The sequence below is a fragment of the Equus asinus genome, chromosome 4 (genome assembly GCF_041296235.1).
Source record: "Equus asinus isolate D_3611 breed Donkey chromosome 4, EquAss-T2T_v2, whole genome shotgun sequence".
In the NCBI taxonomy this organism is placed as follows: Eukaryota; Metazoa; Chordata; class Mammalia; order Perissodactyla; family Equidae; genus Equus; species Equus asinus.
In genome coordinates this window covers 51,741,521-51,758,210 of record NC_091793.1, presented here as the reverse complement: position 1 = coordinate 51,758,210, position 16,690 = coordinate 51,741,521, and the positions used below count along the sequence as shown (strand labels likewise).

At 34.1% G+C, this 16,690-nt stretch overlaps 1 protein-coding gene and 1 long non-coding RNA gene across 12 annotated transcripts in view; one reads left to right on the top strand and one right to left on the bottom strand.

Annotated features, from left to right (window-relative positions):
• SYT1 (synaptotagmin 1) overlaps nucleotides 1-16,690 on the top strand; it is a 521,971-nt gene that overhangs the window by 45,228 nt on the left and 460,053 nt on the right. The gene's annotated exons all lie outside the window — the stretch shown is intronic.
• LOC139045064 (uncharacterized) overlaps nucleotides 1-16,690 on the bottom strand; it is a 150,338-nt gene that overhangs the window by 133,295 nt on the left and 353 nt on the right. The gene's annotated exons all lie outside the window — the stretch shown is intronic.

Sequence of the window (16,690 nt, the reverse complement as noted above, 5' to 3'; positions counted from 1 at the left end):
TACTGTCTCTTTGTTTTCTTGAATATTGTCATCGCCAGATTGACACTTCAATAACTAACACCTACTTCAGTATAATCAATTTTTCTTCTGATTTTTCTGCAATCTGATAGTATGTCATTCTAGCTTAATTTTCAAAGTGTCAAATACTACATACAATAGATTATTTTAATTTTTCGTAAATATGTTCTCTCTTCAAACAATCATTCATAAAGTTGTTAAGTACTACTGATGCCCTCGGACTATCTCCAATGTTGCTTGGCTGAATCCCTTCCTCCTCTGTTCACATATATCCAGCTAGGCATTAATCAATTCTTAATCCTGGAATTTTGTGCATTTTTCATGTGTATCCCAGAATCATTTCAGTGCAGACCTAGAAATAGATTAAGTTTCTTCCTTGCTATTGAATGAGCCTCAGAGCCACTTATCTACTAGATTGGAAGCTTCCTGAGGGCATGCATCATCCTATTTTTGTAGCCATAGTACTTAGCATAGTCCACAGCACATGGTAGGTGTTTAATGATTTTTTTAAGTAAATGGATGAACAACTAATTGAATGAATAAGATGAACCCTAAACTTTGACCTCCCTTCCTAGTGCTCACCAGTTCCTTTACCACATATTTAGGGTCCAAGTTCCCAAACATTCAAAGCCTAAAACCTTACATCAAGCCTGGATAAACTTTCTTAGACTCTGGATGTCAAATAGCAAAACTTCTTTGGGATTTTTACCGCCCCCTTATTCATTTCTCATCCCAGCTTAAATCCCTGGATATTTACACCTATCCAGTTCAGACCACAAACGTTCATTTATTCATCCATTTAGTTGGTGTTTATTGATTTCCTACTATGTGCTGGGCATTTTGGATACAAAGAGGAGCAAAAATAAGCACAGCCTTTGCTTTCATGAAAATTACAGTCTAGAAAACGATACAGAGATAATGATTGCAAAAAATGTAAAGCTACAACTGAAAAACGCTACCAAAGAGAGTAAGATATATAGTGTTCTGAAAGTTCATAGTGAAGAAATTTTACCTTATTTGGGAAGCTAGGCTTTCCTATATGAGGTACACATGAGCTGATATCTGAAGGATAAAGTGGAAATTAGGTGATGTGTATGGAGGAAAGAATCCAGGCAAATTCTTGAGGAAGAGCAGACAAGGGACTGAAGTACAGGGAATGCAGAAAAGTATGCTGTAAGAAAAGACTGAAGAACTAGAGATAGTTGGATGGACATGACCTTTTATATCTTGTCGAGATTTGTCTAAGAGTGATGGGATGCCACTGAAAATTGTTCAATAAAGGAGGGAAGTGATCAAATTTTCATTTTTAAGTGATCACCCAAGCTTCAGTGTTGTGAGTGAAGTAACGGCACTAGGGTTGAGGTGGATAGATTAGTTTGTCATCAAGATGAGTTTTCTGGCTTGTACAACTAGATGGATGTGGGTGTTATTCATCGAGATAGAAAATGCACTGAATGTGTGGGAAGATCGTGAATTTGATTTTAGACATGAAAGTGTGTTTGAAAATAAATCTTGGGAGAGATGTCTTATAGGAAATTAAATACGTTGGCTTAGAGCTCAGAAGAAATTGTGTTTAGGTAGTAATTCAAGCTGCAGATGTGGAAGAGAGTATAGGATAAAATGAGGGAAAGCCTACATCTGAACTTGGAGGTTCTGCACCGTTTGTCTATGTACACAAAAATGAGCCTGCAAGCGACAAAAAGCTGGCACAGAGAACGGAGTGAAATATGGCAAATATCTGACAGAAGACCAGGGAAGAATATCTTTTGAGAGGGAGGGAAGACATTGTGTCAAAAACTATTGTGATGTCACCTCAAATCTGAAAAAATGTTCATGAGATTTAGTGACACGGAAATCATTGGGAATCTCAGAAAGAACTCTTTCCACTGACTCGTGAGGCCAGAAGTGAGAATGATGGGTGAGGAATGGGTGGAAGCTAAAATGTGGAGAAGTACAGACAACTCCAGCCTCTCTAAGGCTTTGTGATTATGATGTCGGTGATGCCCTGGGGAGGTGAGATGACTTAATTCCTGAGAAACTCTTTTGCCATTGCCTTATTTCTTGCTCTCACTTTATTCTAAACAAAACTAGGATGGAATTCTAGACTGTCTTTCTACTGGGACTGGCCACTTTGTTAAATTACTAAACGTGATGAATATTTGCTCATGATGCTGCTTAATTGCATTAATAGAATCATAAAGTCTTCTACAAGGCTCAAAGTACTACATAATTGATGACATCTATGTCTGACTTCCTAGTTTAATGACTTCCTGCGTGATTGTCTATGATATTTCTATAAATTTCCTTTGGAGCATTTATTAAATGGAATTTAGAATTGGGATACGAAAGAAAGATGATATCAGGGATGGAATACTAGGTATGGGTCAATTGTGATATCTTAGAAAATGAAAAGGGATTTATTATTATACCTTCACTCCATTTCCTTCCTACCTTTTCCCTTTAAGGTTATTCTATACAATACAAGACACTAGCTGATAAGCAGAAAAGTCAAATGAAGAGATAATGATAAATACTCTGAAATTGCTAAATGCAGAAAGGCTATGTCGGCATAAACAAAGGCGAGATTGAAGAGAATGGGATTAAGGGAATGTGTGTTATAGATACTTTTGAACGAAAGGCTGTGATGTGGTGATGAGTAGAGCACTGTACACAATGCAAAACGTAACAGATTATCCTAGAAACTGCACATGACTAAACATAAAGAGACACTGGTTATTGTAATTATCTAGATATGAATTTGGAGAGTGAATATAAACAAGAAGCATTATGTAATGGAAGTATTCTCAAGACTCCATAACATTGGGAAGATGTCAAAACTAAAGGCAATCAATTTGGAGTCAAAAGAAACTTTACATGCAAGATACTTTAAAAGGGCCATATTTTTAATAAGTACAAGTATAATTTTTGGCTTATTAGACTCATGTGTTGGTAGGACATCCAAGCAGACATGTACTAAGGCAGAAGAAAATACACACACAGTGAGCGTTACTGTGGGACTATCTAAACATTTCCTCAAATGCTTCCTGGGAAGACTCACTCAGTAACCAGCATTTTCTAACTTATGCCCTAGATTGATAAAGACAAGTGAGAAGGTTCATTGGTTGAAAATATGTTACAAATACATTTAGCTATATTCACTAACATCATACTAGAAAGTTAAATTTTACTTTTAATTGTAGATAAAATCATTTTAAGTTTGTTCATTTCTAATATATGTTGTTGGGTGTGTTTTTAGATGACATAAGTAAAACATCTCAACTTTGTTGTAAGAAAATATATACAATACCCTTGATTTCCCATATAAAGTTCTGGTTTTATTTTATTTTATTTATTTTATTTTTTTATTCTTTAAAGATATGTTTGATTTATTTATTGTATTTTTGTGCTTTTTTTGAAAAATAATTTTTAAGAATATTCATTTTGGATCAGTCTACACTTACTGTAAGATCTAACAGTGACCAAGAATTGTTAGGTAGTTTAAATTAAACCAAATACATTCTTTTTTTTCTATATTAGTTGAGTAAACACATGATTAGAACCTTAAAGCTTGAAGAATAATATTTCATCAAAAGTAGTACTAAATTTCTACTTAATGTAATATTAGAAACTTTGTTGCTATTTATGGAACTTCATATATTTTTCCCTAGATTTCATAATGATTTAAAATTCATACATTCTTGAGAAATGCTTTATTATGCTCATTTTTCAAATTGTTTATTTGAAAAGTTTCCTGAGATGATGGCAGTTATGAATTTTCTAAAGTGCAGAATTTTTCTGTCATTCCTTGCTCTGAACAAGTCTTTAAGTGGATTTTCCCAATATGTGAGTTGTTAGGTTTTTGTTTCGTTTGTTTTGGTTTGGTTTTTTGCTTTGCTTGATTAATAGTCAAATCTTTTGCAATATTTACTTGATCTAGTAAAACATATGATTCACAATGACTCACAATAATGTATACAGGAAATGATTACACTTACAGCAATTGAAGTCTAATTATTGACCAGTGATCCAGATGTGTTGCTAGTCACATAGGTGGGAAGATTGAAAGGGTTTACTGATATTGTCCTATCCAAAATATTGGTTGTCTCTCTAGGAGTCTTCTAAATATTTAAATATCTTTGGGAAAATCAAGTTTGTTGGAAAAGGCACTGAATTGGACTCATCTTGGGAAAATCAGTTAATCTTACTTAGTTTTAGCTTTTGTATTTGCAAAATACAGGTGATAATTTTTACTTATCACATGAATTGTTCTCACTCTTTTTTTTTCCAAGTAATTTTATTGAGATCATAATGGTTTATTGACTCTTAAGTAAGACAACATATGTAACTTTTTTGATCTAGAAAGATGGCATTGATCTTCAATTAATTATTCTTTTGATCACCTATCAAATCTGTCCCTTGGTAAAATTCTGAGGAAATAGATATATGCATAAGTAAGTATTCAAAGGGGTTTTGGGAAAATGATTGTGGAATTTTGACGCTGGAGAAATGGAGACCGTAATAAAGATACCCTGGAAAGTATTTCTTTGGGTGGGAAAAAGAAGGAAGTTGTGATAATATTGAAGAGGGAGTTACATAACTGAGGACTAGAAACACAATGAAAAGAGACTTCTGTTTCCTGGTTCCTGGAGCCAATTCTGGTAATAGCCTGGGACCTTCTGTAGTAGATGTTTTCATATGTCTTAGCCACCAAGCAGTTTAATGAGTTAAGCCTACTTTAACAACAACAAATTATAGAGTAATTTGTTTTCTTTTATTGATGCACATGTTATATATACGTTTCCACTTTAATGTCCTCATTTGCATAAGTTTAAATAGGCGTATGAATTACAACTCTGTTGCTGTTGTGCAATAGTTTATGGGTCCCTACACCTTGTGATATCTGCTTAAAGGTGCATACAGCTCAAATGCTGTATTAGAAACACTTATTTTTCTCCTTATAAAACCTCTGAATTTAACTATGAATCAAGAATGCTATTTTGTTTTCTATATATTTTCATGCGTTAATTCACACAAGTTAATATCTACTTTTGTGAGACATGTATGCAGTATACAGAGTTTGATAATCCATTGTACCTGCCCTCAATTTACATGCAATCTAATGGAAAAAATAAAACAGGTACAGATATTTGTAATATACAAGTGAAGGTTATAAACACCACATGGGTAATACAGAACCTCTGGGGGCGGTGATAACTTTTATCACAGGTAGTGAAAGTGGCATCTTGGAGGAAGTGCCTGTTGAGCTGGACCTTGAAAGAGGATTGATAGTCTCTTGAAAAACATAGACTGGAGATTAATCATGAGCTACTGAAAGTTTTAGAATAGGAAGATAATATCATTAGAGAGATGCTTTAGGAAAATTGAAGTGGTGGCTTGAACCAGATTGATTAGAAAGCAGAGGATGATTCTGCATATAAAAATGTAGTTAGGGCATTATATTCATGATAGGTAAATGGTTCCCAGGGCGTAGCAACCAGCCATAGGCAAAGTTGGGAACCACAGGTCTCAATGATAAAGTTTCTGGCCTCATTAGCAGAAACTGTATTTAGGATAAGATAATGGGGGCTAAAAAGAAGATATGTAAGAATGACATAGAAGGTATTTTAGTTGCTATTAATTGCTCAATGTTAAAAAACACAATTTTTACTATTTGCATTTTCTAAAATGAATTTGTGAAAAGTTTTCTGTCTTATTACTCTATTTATAGTGCTTTTAATATCTATTTTCCTGACTGTTTTTCTCATTTGACATCACGTTATTTTGTCAAAGTAAGTTTTGAAAGTGTTTCTTCTACTTATGCTGACTATGATTCTGAAGTTACTTTAAGATTTTAAGTACTTTTACAATTACACTGAATATTTAAAATTACTTACTACCATATATATTTTTAGGAAGAATGATATTAGCTGATTAAAAAAGAAAACCATTACGTTTGAAAGAGGTTTCGGGGCTTGTTTATCCATTTTGCATTCCAAATTCTCTATATTTTTATTAAGATACCCAAATGTATAAACATAGGGACTGTGACTTATTTTTAAGAGTACATTTAACATATTGGTTATTTAATTATGCTATGTTTATAGAGATGTTTTATTCTAGAGTTTAATCAGATGTTTCTGGGTCTAAATGAAGTCCAGTCTTATTTTAATTAAATGGTAGACCATGATAAAAGTGATGGGAAAAGCTAGAAGAAAAGAACCCCAATGGAAGACTCGGGTTTCAGTTGTTGATTTTGTGAAGTAAGGTAGCTCAGCTCTCCAGCTGAGCCAGCCAGACATGATTTGAAATCATGTATAGGATCCATCTGTTGAACCAGGATTTTCTCTTCTAATTTCATTGAAATGTCTGAATAAATTACTTAGCCAGATGCATGCTTTTCTATTAAATTATGTTGGAATCATGGCAAAACCAAAATTCTTATATGAAGTGAATGATAATAAAGGTGATTGCAAATGAGGTCATTCAAAATGGTTTTTAATAAAGAATATTTGAGGAGGGCTCAGATTTGGTTATTGAAACCAACATTCCTTTGATGACAGTTCCTCTTTTTTATTTCAAATTTCAGCCTAGCTACATCCATTTATTTTCCTTTTATCTTCCTGTTTGTTTACTGGCGACTAAATATATTTATTTTATTGCTTACTATTGATCTGTTCTCTTGAACTATACAGTTTTCTTCTTCTGTTGATGTACATAGAAAATGAGCATAGTGTTCTTTTTATAAGTACCTTCGTTAGTTGTATCCACTGAAAGTATGAAAACTCGTTTTTAATTACATGTAGAAATCTATTCTCTGTCTGAGTCTCTGAGCTTAATATTTATGAAACCATAGTGTCTAATTACTGTTTTGCTACCTCATTTCTTTTCAAGGAATATAAACATGAAAACCTTTTTTGTCACAGTCTCAATATAAATTCTCAAAGCGGTGCAACTGACCCTGCGCTTCGTTAGAAAGTACTTTCCTATACTGAGCTGAAATGTTTTCTGATATTTTCACCTATAGCTCCATCCCTTTTGGCTATACAGAGCAAATCTTTTTCCACAAAACAGCCTTTCAAGTATTTGAAGATAGTTATATTCATATTCTTGCATCATCTCTGCTCTAGGCAGTTTTTCATGAGTCATGACATTGATTTCTTTACCATTCCGTCTTCTGAATATAATCTCAATTAGTCTGTGTACTCAGACTTGACTGCAGGATTCTGACATTATTCTGAACATCACAGAATAAAGTAGGATCCACACTCACCTTGTTCTTGAGAATATATTTCCATTAACACCCCTCGCCACCCACCCACATATACACATACCCCACCTGATCAGATCAGCTTTTATGAGGATTGTTTCATAATGTTGGTTCATATTAAAGTTAACTAGAATTTGGGCCTGAGATAAAACTCGAGTATCCATTTTTGGATAGGCCAAAAGAAAGATTAGTTAAGTCTTAAGAACTCATGTTTATTTTGAACAAATCTTTTAGGAATTTTAAAAGCCATGCAAGAGATTTTGAAGTCCTTTGTAAGGTTTTTAAGTACTCTCATATCAAAGACTATATAAAATAACTTAGCTCAGAAATGTACAAGTAGTATTAATATAGATTTGTTTGTTTGTTTAAATAAGACAGTGCACCATATGTGCTCTGAATGGGCTTGATTCCTCCAGGGAAGAGACCAGGAAAGCATTGATGTGAGAATAGCCTTTCCCTTGCTAGTCTCTCCATTCCAGGCAGGTTGCCTGCCAAAGCCTTGTCCCTGACTGTAAAACTGCCAGCGTCAGTCCATGCAGTGTGCGTGTGTAATTTGCTCTTCTGGGGAGCAATCTCGGGGCAGGGGTGACTGACTGAGAGAATTGAAAGCTACAGAATCTGGGACAAGAGAGCTGCCCTGTGGGCATATGAGCTGGTTACATTTTGCTCCTTTTTCAAGCTGGGGAGATAAAACTCTTAGTAAGTATAGAAAAGGCTGTACTGGCTAAACTGACAGTGCTTTCCTAACAGTGCAAATGACACTCTTCGCAGGTGCATTATTCACATAGCATTATTCATCAGAGCACCATCTGGACAAAAAGAAACAAACAAAGCAATATATGGAGAGGCCAGTTGGGGCCAAATTTTATATAAAGGATATTCCTCGTAGAATTATTCATAATGGGAAGAAAAAAGGATACATTCTGAATGGCCAACAATTATAGCATTATAGAATATCCATACAAGGAAATATTAAGCATCCATGTATGTTGATGCTAAAGAAAAATCTTCAATATTTCCACAAAACATTCATGTGATACTAAATCAAAAATAAAATTTCAATGTAGTGTGTATAGTGGTATCTCATTGCTGAAATACATAAGTGATGTATGTGGAGAGAGAGATAGTAATCAAGACTGAGATATGGGGACAGAAGGAGAAATAAAAGATTATAAACCAAAATTTTAAAAGATTTATTGCCAGATGATGAAGTTATTGATGACATTGATTATTTTAATTTCTGTTTTTGTGCTTATGTGTTATGTAAACGTTGCATAGGAAATAGTTACTACTTTTGTAATAAATGCATATATATAATTTAAAAATTAAAAAACAATTATGGCAGGTATAAAAGTAATGTTTTCAGGTTACAAACAACAGAAACTAGGTCTAGAGAATTTGACCAAAAAAAATGGATGTGTTGGAAGGCTATAAAAAAACTCCCCAAATCTGCTTGATCCAAGTTTAAGAAAGATGTCCAGAGAAGCTGGATACCAAGGGAGGCCAGGACAGTCGAAGGCAGAGCTAGATCAGACAGAACAAGCAAATAGTCTGCCCAGAACTCTTCCACTGGTACCTTTGTCACTGGACAGTCAGTCTGTTTCATAGTCACTTGACACCTCTACTCCCCTCCCCAGAACAATCACTAACTCTCCTTATACCTCTGCCTTACTCTAGGATACAAAAGTTCAAGGTGGGATGGTGTACATTATTGGCCCGTAACCCGTAGCATATGTCCATGCCCAAGGTCCCAGGGCCCTGCATGACTGTTCTCTGCTTCCCTTGGCTTCAGGTGGAAGCACACCTTCTATTTGGGATTTCTATCACCTCCCTCCAATAGGAAGGGTGTTCGATGCTAAGTAGTGGCAAATGTCCTGTGCATCAGTGGTTGGAACGAGATGGTAAACTATTGTGTTAATACTCCTCTGGAGATCCTTAAAATCCTTAAATAGTATCCTTATAATAGATATTTATCTGTACAAGATAGTCTAATTGTGTATGCCACAATTCCTAAGACTCTGGAACATTTCAATAATGTGTCTTATGTGTCTCAGGCATAATCGAAATCCATTCTCCTGGAGAGCAACATATGAACTAATTTATACATGCATTGCCAGCCTCAGACACCATATATTAGCCTCAATATATTGTAGAGTATCCTCAGTGTGTTTTTTGCTCAAGAAAGCTGTGGCATTTGGTCTTTTTGAAATATTAAGGCAGAATGAATTACTAAGCTAACTGACGAAATCTGAATTTAAAAAATATATAAATATTTTTGTTTTGTGAATGATATGTAGGAGCCTATCTTCTTTTTATTAATAGACTTGAAAGAAAAATGTAGACTAAAAGTCATGGAAATCCATAATTAGATTAATAATGTAGTGACAACTTCTTACTAGTGAAACAATATCATTTAATTAGGATATTCTCTGAACATTTATAAGATGGTTTACAAGGTCACAAAGAAAGCTGTAGATATAATACCTGCCACTGAGTTGTTTTAATAGATGCCATTCAAACAAATGAAAATAACAAGACAGAATACACATCATAGACAAATATATATCTATATCATTTATAGAAGTATGCTAGGGGATATTGGGATGGCTTTAACACACTGAGGTTAATCTAATACAAATTCAAGAAGCAATTGATTTTCAATTCACATGTTTTTTCGTTTCTTAATTTTATCCAGTCAGATGCATTTTTGTAAACTTTTGTATCCAAAAGATCTCTAAAGAAGCGTTTTTTATTAAAAGTCTCACATAACCACATTGAGATTATTTTTTCAGTGAGGAAGAGCCCTTTAAATATTATTATTTTCTTCTGTATAAATTAACTCTCAATTGGCAATTCAAAGCCTTCTATGATTTGTTCAATTGCAGTTAATTCCCTTCCTTTCCATTTATGTTTCCCTTGAACTTTGCTCTTACCTGTATTCTCTTATTCATGTTTGCATCATACGGTGGTGATATTAATGAACACAGTGATTAGATAATCAAAGTTTAGATAGACTAACTAGTTTGTTCAAGGTCATGCAGTTTATAAAGTACTAACATTCAATCTTGAGCAGTCTGACTCTAGAGTTCATACTTTCAATGCCTACTCTATTAAAATGTTATATATTTTCTTCTCTGGATCATTAACTCTTGGAGGTAAAGGCATCCATCTTATTTAGTAATATAACTTCTGTAATACTTAAGACCGTGATGACCACAAAATAAGATTAAATGTAATAAACCAAAATGTTCAGAACAGTTGTATATAATGCAATTTTAAGTAATTTCATCCTTTTACTATTTTAATATTTTTCCCTAATATTCTGTAATATCTTAGAAGTCGGCATAGGGGATGGATATGCGTAGGAATTTTGGTCAAACTACCTGTTTTCAAATTATTTCTCCCCCACTTTGTGACTTTAATAGGTTATCTATGGCTTCAGTTATCTAATCTGTAAAATGGAAATGTTACAAAGGAAACTATACTTAGAATTGTAACTAAAGATACACTTACTACAGTATCTGGTAGTAAGCAATCAATAGATGCTAGCTATGATTTTTAATCCAAAATATTTAAGGAGAGAATACTAATAATATATCATTAATAAAAGAATACTGAAATTCATGGTCATTAAGATTCTTAAATAGGATTCTTTGAGTTCATTTTTTTTTTTAAGGTTGATGCCTGAGCTAACATCTGTTGCCAATCTTCTTTTTTTTTTTTCCTTCTTCTTCTCTCCATTGCCCCCAGTACATAGTGGTATATTCTAGTTGTGAGTGCCTCTGGTTGTGCCATGTGGGACACTGCCTCAGTGTGGCCTGATGAGCAGTGCCATGTCTGCACTCAGGATCCAAACCTGCGAAATCCTGGGCCGCTAAAGTGGAGTGTGTGAATTTAACGACTCAGCCAGGGGGCCAGCCCCCTCTTTGAGTTCTTAAAATAGATTTTGATCTATACAAGAGATTCTAATGTGTGTGCTACAATTCCTAAAACTCTGTAATGTTTCAATAATGTGCTTTCTGCAGTTCAGGTCATGGATTCTAGTGGTCAGGATGGATAGGATAAGTAAAAAGTGCTACTTACAAAGATGTACCTGACCAGACTTCTTCCTGTTGAGTATGCTACCACGATACAGTCATATTTAATGGCGAACTGTGTTTGGAGCCAGTTTATATGCATATACAGTGTGTTTATATGGCATTACTGAAATTATTATAATGTTTTTATTAATTGTATTGGTGTTTGTACTACAGCCTGAATCACAAAATATTGCACAGACATGGGTCAGGAAAAGATAAAACGTGGTGAGAATGAGGTGAAAACTTTAAATAAATAATGCCTAGATTTTGTAAATAAGCAAAAGAGCATTTTTTTTTTTTTTGCATATCTCTGTACTAGATGAAAACAGCATACAAGCAAATTTAGGTCTAACACATCTTTTGCCATCACTGCAGAAATTTCAATACATCTTCTCTCGCATCAGAATATCTAAATATTTCTTTATAAAAGTTTCCTTAGGGCTACACAAACCCAGAGAGGTACAAAATTACTTGACTTTTCTCTATGCAATCCCAAATCAAATAAGGTTCTCTGAACTGCGAGATTCTGTGATCAATTTGGAGATCTTGAACTGGACTGTCCCTTTTAGTGAACGTAGGAGACACTTCTCCATGTTCAATGCCATTTTCCCAGTATGTACCAGCATGTCCAGTACATACTATGTGTTCAACAAATATGTAATGAATGCATGACTAATAGAGTTATATGGCATAAAGGACTTGGAATTGCAAGACCTATCTTCAATCCTAGGCTTTGCCATTTACTAATTATTTAGCTTTGGGTAAGTAATTTAATGTTTTAGAATGTAAATTTATTTATTTGTAAAATTTTAAAAATCAGTTTTAGACTCTAGTAAGGAGATATATGTAAATTATCTTTGAAAATTATAAATGCTAATCATTATAAAGCCCATCTAAGGCAGAATCACAGTGGTCTTAATATCATAGAATCATAGAGTCTCTGTATTGAAAGAGACTTTAAAAGTCATCAAGTTCAACTCCAGCACTGGTACTTGATTATTTTCCTAAATAAGGATGTGATGGATATGAAATGCATGTTTTATTTTACACATAAGAGATTGTTAACTCTGCCCTGATATGCATAAGAACATTCCCTTTAAGTTATAAAGGAGTGTTATTTTCATAATACTCCACTCTTTTAATCCTTACACAACTCCATGAGGTAGACCCTACTACTATCCCCATTATAGATGAGGAAACCTAAAAAAAGAATCATGAAGTTACTTGCCCAAGGACTCCCAGTAGTAAGCTATAGAGGCTGGACTTGAACCCAGACAGTCAAGATGCAGAAAATCTCCACAGCCCATACTCATAACTAACACAGTGTACCCTTCCCAAGTGAAGTGGAATGTGGGAATCTCCTCTATTCCTTGCACACAGTTGTGGATAGATGTAAGCAACATCCTTTTAAATTTCACAATAGTCTAGAGTCTAGACTAGTATAGTCCAATAGAACTTTCTGCAATGAAGAAAATGTTTTTTACCTATACTGTCCAATATGTTAGCCAGTAGCCACATTAGGCTTTTGAGCACTTGATACGTGGCTAGTATGAGTGAGAAACCAACTTCTAAATTTTAATAATTTACATTTAAATAGGTACATTTGGCTAGTGGCCACATAATGACTACTTATTGAACAATGCAGTTTTAGTTTCTAGATCAATGTTTCCCATTTTTTTCCTCCTTGGCATGCATATGACAGCTGGCATTTATATGTGAGGTACTCTCCCATAGATGGAGCCAAGACAGAACAAACTAGTGGCTAAGAGTTTAGAGGCTGAAGCTAAGCAGACTTAAGCTCAAATCTTGGCTGTAGTCCTTAGTGTATGATTCTGAGTGTGGAGTTGACGTACCCATAAGTTGGGATAATAGTCATGCTTTGCTTAACAATGGGGATACATTCTGAGAAATGCATCATTAGGTGATTTCATCATTGTTCAAACATCATATAGTGTACTTACACTCTATGGTATAGCTTACTACACATCTAGCTATATGAAACTAATCTTATATGACCACCGCCATATATGCCATCCATCGTTGACCGAAATGTCATCATGAGGTGCGTAACTGTAATGGGAATTACATCATAGAGCTTTTTTAAAATCCCTTTTGCTTGACATAATTTTCAGAGTTACAGAAAAGATGCAAAAATCGTGTAAAGAATTCCTGTATACACTTCTCTCATAATCCCCAAGGTTAATACTTACTCTTTCTTTCTCTGTATTTCTGTCTCTGTATCTCTGCTCTGTCTCTGTGTGTTTGTGTGTGTGTACGATTATTTCCCTGAAACATTTAAGAGTAAGTTGTAGGCATGATTCCTCTTTCATTTACTAAATCCTTAAGTGTGTATTTCCTAAAAATAAAGACATTATCTTACATAAATCAGGAAATTAACATTTACTGGTCATAATGCTATTATCTAATCTACAGACCTTATTCAGATTTCAGTAGTTGTCCCAATAATGTCTTTTATCTCTAAAGCAAATACCATCTTATGCTTGGCATTCAGTTTTCATGTCTCTTCAGTCTCCTTCATTCTGAAACCGTTCCTCAATCATGATTTTTTTCATGACATAAACATTTTTTAAATGATGTCGGCCAGTTAGTGTGCAGACTGTCTCTCAGTTTAGGTTTGTCCTTTGTTTCCTCATAATTAGATTTATTTTGTGCACCTTTACTAGGAATAACAAAATCACGACGTGTCCTTTGCAATGCATCATAGCAGGAGGCACATGATGTCTGTTTGCCCCATTATGGTGATGCTAACTTTGATCACTTCATCACTTTGTTAACATGCTGTCTACCAGTAAGGTGTTTGCTAGTTAAGCTTATAATCCTTTATGATTATTTACTCCAATGCTCAAATTGTCCCAGATTTGGGCAGAGGGAGCCCCCTCAAGCTGGCCTTTATATCCTTTTGACACAACTCCATCGTTATTTGAGTATGTTCCTAATTTCTGGCACAAGAAGTGGTTTCAGGCATATCTTTTACTTTCCCTGACTAGCTATGGAGTCAGTAATTTTATCAAAATGCGTAGATTTCTTCTAGTGAAAGAAGTGTTTTGAAAGCAAGATCTTGGAGCTAGGTGAACTTCTTGCTGCTACTGGATGTCGTTACTTCTGCACCTTCTCAGCATACAGAACTAGGACAGATGCAGACAGAACATACACACGCTCAGAGATGTGGGTGTATGTACCACCACACATCTATATATATATATTTCCTTCTTTCCTTGTTTTCATCTAACTATCTAGCTATCTATCTACATCTTGAAAGCCATAAGTTCAAACTGATACCTCCAATTTCAACCAACACCATGGAGTTCGTTCTGTCTTCCTTTTTCCCATATTTGTAACTAACTCCCTTCTCTGATAGTTCAGAACCTAGCTCCCATTATTCACAATATCTTTTCAATTTTATATATTTGTTTATTGATTTGATTTATTTGTTCAATCCTAGGATGCATAGAAAATGGCTTCTAAATTATTAACCCATGAATCCGAAAAAAAACATGCCTACTATGTAGCCTTCAATCTATGTTTAGAGTTCTTTGTGTCTTCAGACTGAAGATATATAGTCCAAATATTCAAAGTCCAAATAGTTTAAAAGTTACCTGAATTCTTGTCTTTGCCCCCAGGCCCAGTGTGGCTACGTCATTCATTTGAAATGTGACTCTCTTCATGTTTCTGTTTTAGATTTTTAAATTTGGGTTACTCCCCACACTGCCAAAATCTTGTCTATTTTCTTTTCTTTTTTAAGTGTGTGAAATTTTAAAAATCTCCAAAAAACCATAACTGTACTAGAAATTATACTCAGAGAAGTGTTATTCCACCCTCCCTTTCTTCATAGAACTGTTTTGAGGAGTAAATAAGATTATAAGTGTTTAGATTTTACACACTACCTGGCACCTATTTAAGTTCCAAAAAGTCTCATTTTTGGAGCTATTCATTTAATAAAATGCCTTACCTATGTTCAGTTACACTCTAAATACTTCATACCTTTTCCTCCCATCTATGAAACAAAATGGCAATGCAAATGTATGAATGAAATTCTTCTCAAATGTCAATATTTTAAGTCTTATTAGAAACAGATTATTTATGCCCTTGTCACAGTTGATTACAAAACACTACCATGTTCAGTTTCCCAGTTAAGCATCACTTGCCTATTTTATTCTTTAAAAAGCTGAGTATGGTTACTGTGTGTGGGATAAGGATGATGCTACTGCAGGAGTGATGTAGAAAACATATCTGAGTTAGACCTCATTTCAGTGGTGCTTTAAATGTGAAGGAAATGGCTATAATTCTATATGAAGGTTATAACTGTTAGATTGAAGTAAAAACAAATAAAGACTCCTGAGGCATGTCTGAAGAAATGAGAAGATTACATGCTTAATTCATGCAGAGAGATAAGGTTTCTAGATGAAGTCACGCTCCACAAAGGGAGGGAGAGGAAGCGTTCCCTCATTAGAATCACTTTTATTTTAATTTTTTTTAAAGAAAAAGCTTTGTTTCTGGAAACGTCTCGTATTGTTGCATTTCCCTCATGAATTCTCCTATGCATACTTAACTAGTGAGTCTAATGTGTATACTAGTGATATTCAGTAAATGTGTCAGAGAACAGATTTCTTCTCAAGGTTAAATGTTTGCAATAAAATTTCTGGATCAAATTTCAAGTATTTCTTCCATTAGCAGAAATATATATATTCTTAATAAAATACCCTTGCATTTCTTTTTATGATCATGTATAAAAGTCATTGAATTTCATAAAAAACTTAAAAATGCATTTAATTTTACTACCATATCATAACTAACCAATAGAAGAAACAAAAAGGAAAAACATATTTATAGGGATCACATAAATGACAAAGATAACTATGAATCTTAAACATTTATAGGAAGCCAATAGAAATGACATATCAAGATAAAAAGTGTCATAACCATGCAGGTCTCAGCAATATGACAACCTCTTTGGGATGGTCACATTTAAACAAGCTTCCTAGACAAATACCGTATGATTTCACTCGTATGTGGAAGATAAACAAGCAAACACAGAGACATGGAGAACAGATTGGTGGTTACCGCGATGTATTCTATAGAGGAATTAAAATATAATGACATACACCTGAAATTTATGTGTTATAAACCAGTGTTACCTCACTACAAAAATAAATTAAGAATATTTTCTATATTCTTGATAGTCTATAGAAATTTTTCTTATCCATATCTCAATAGTAGTGTGAACTTAGAGTTGTTAAATTAAATTGCAAGTTGCATGCATTTATAATGTTAGTTATAATATATTTTTAGTAAATGTCTTATCTCA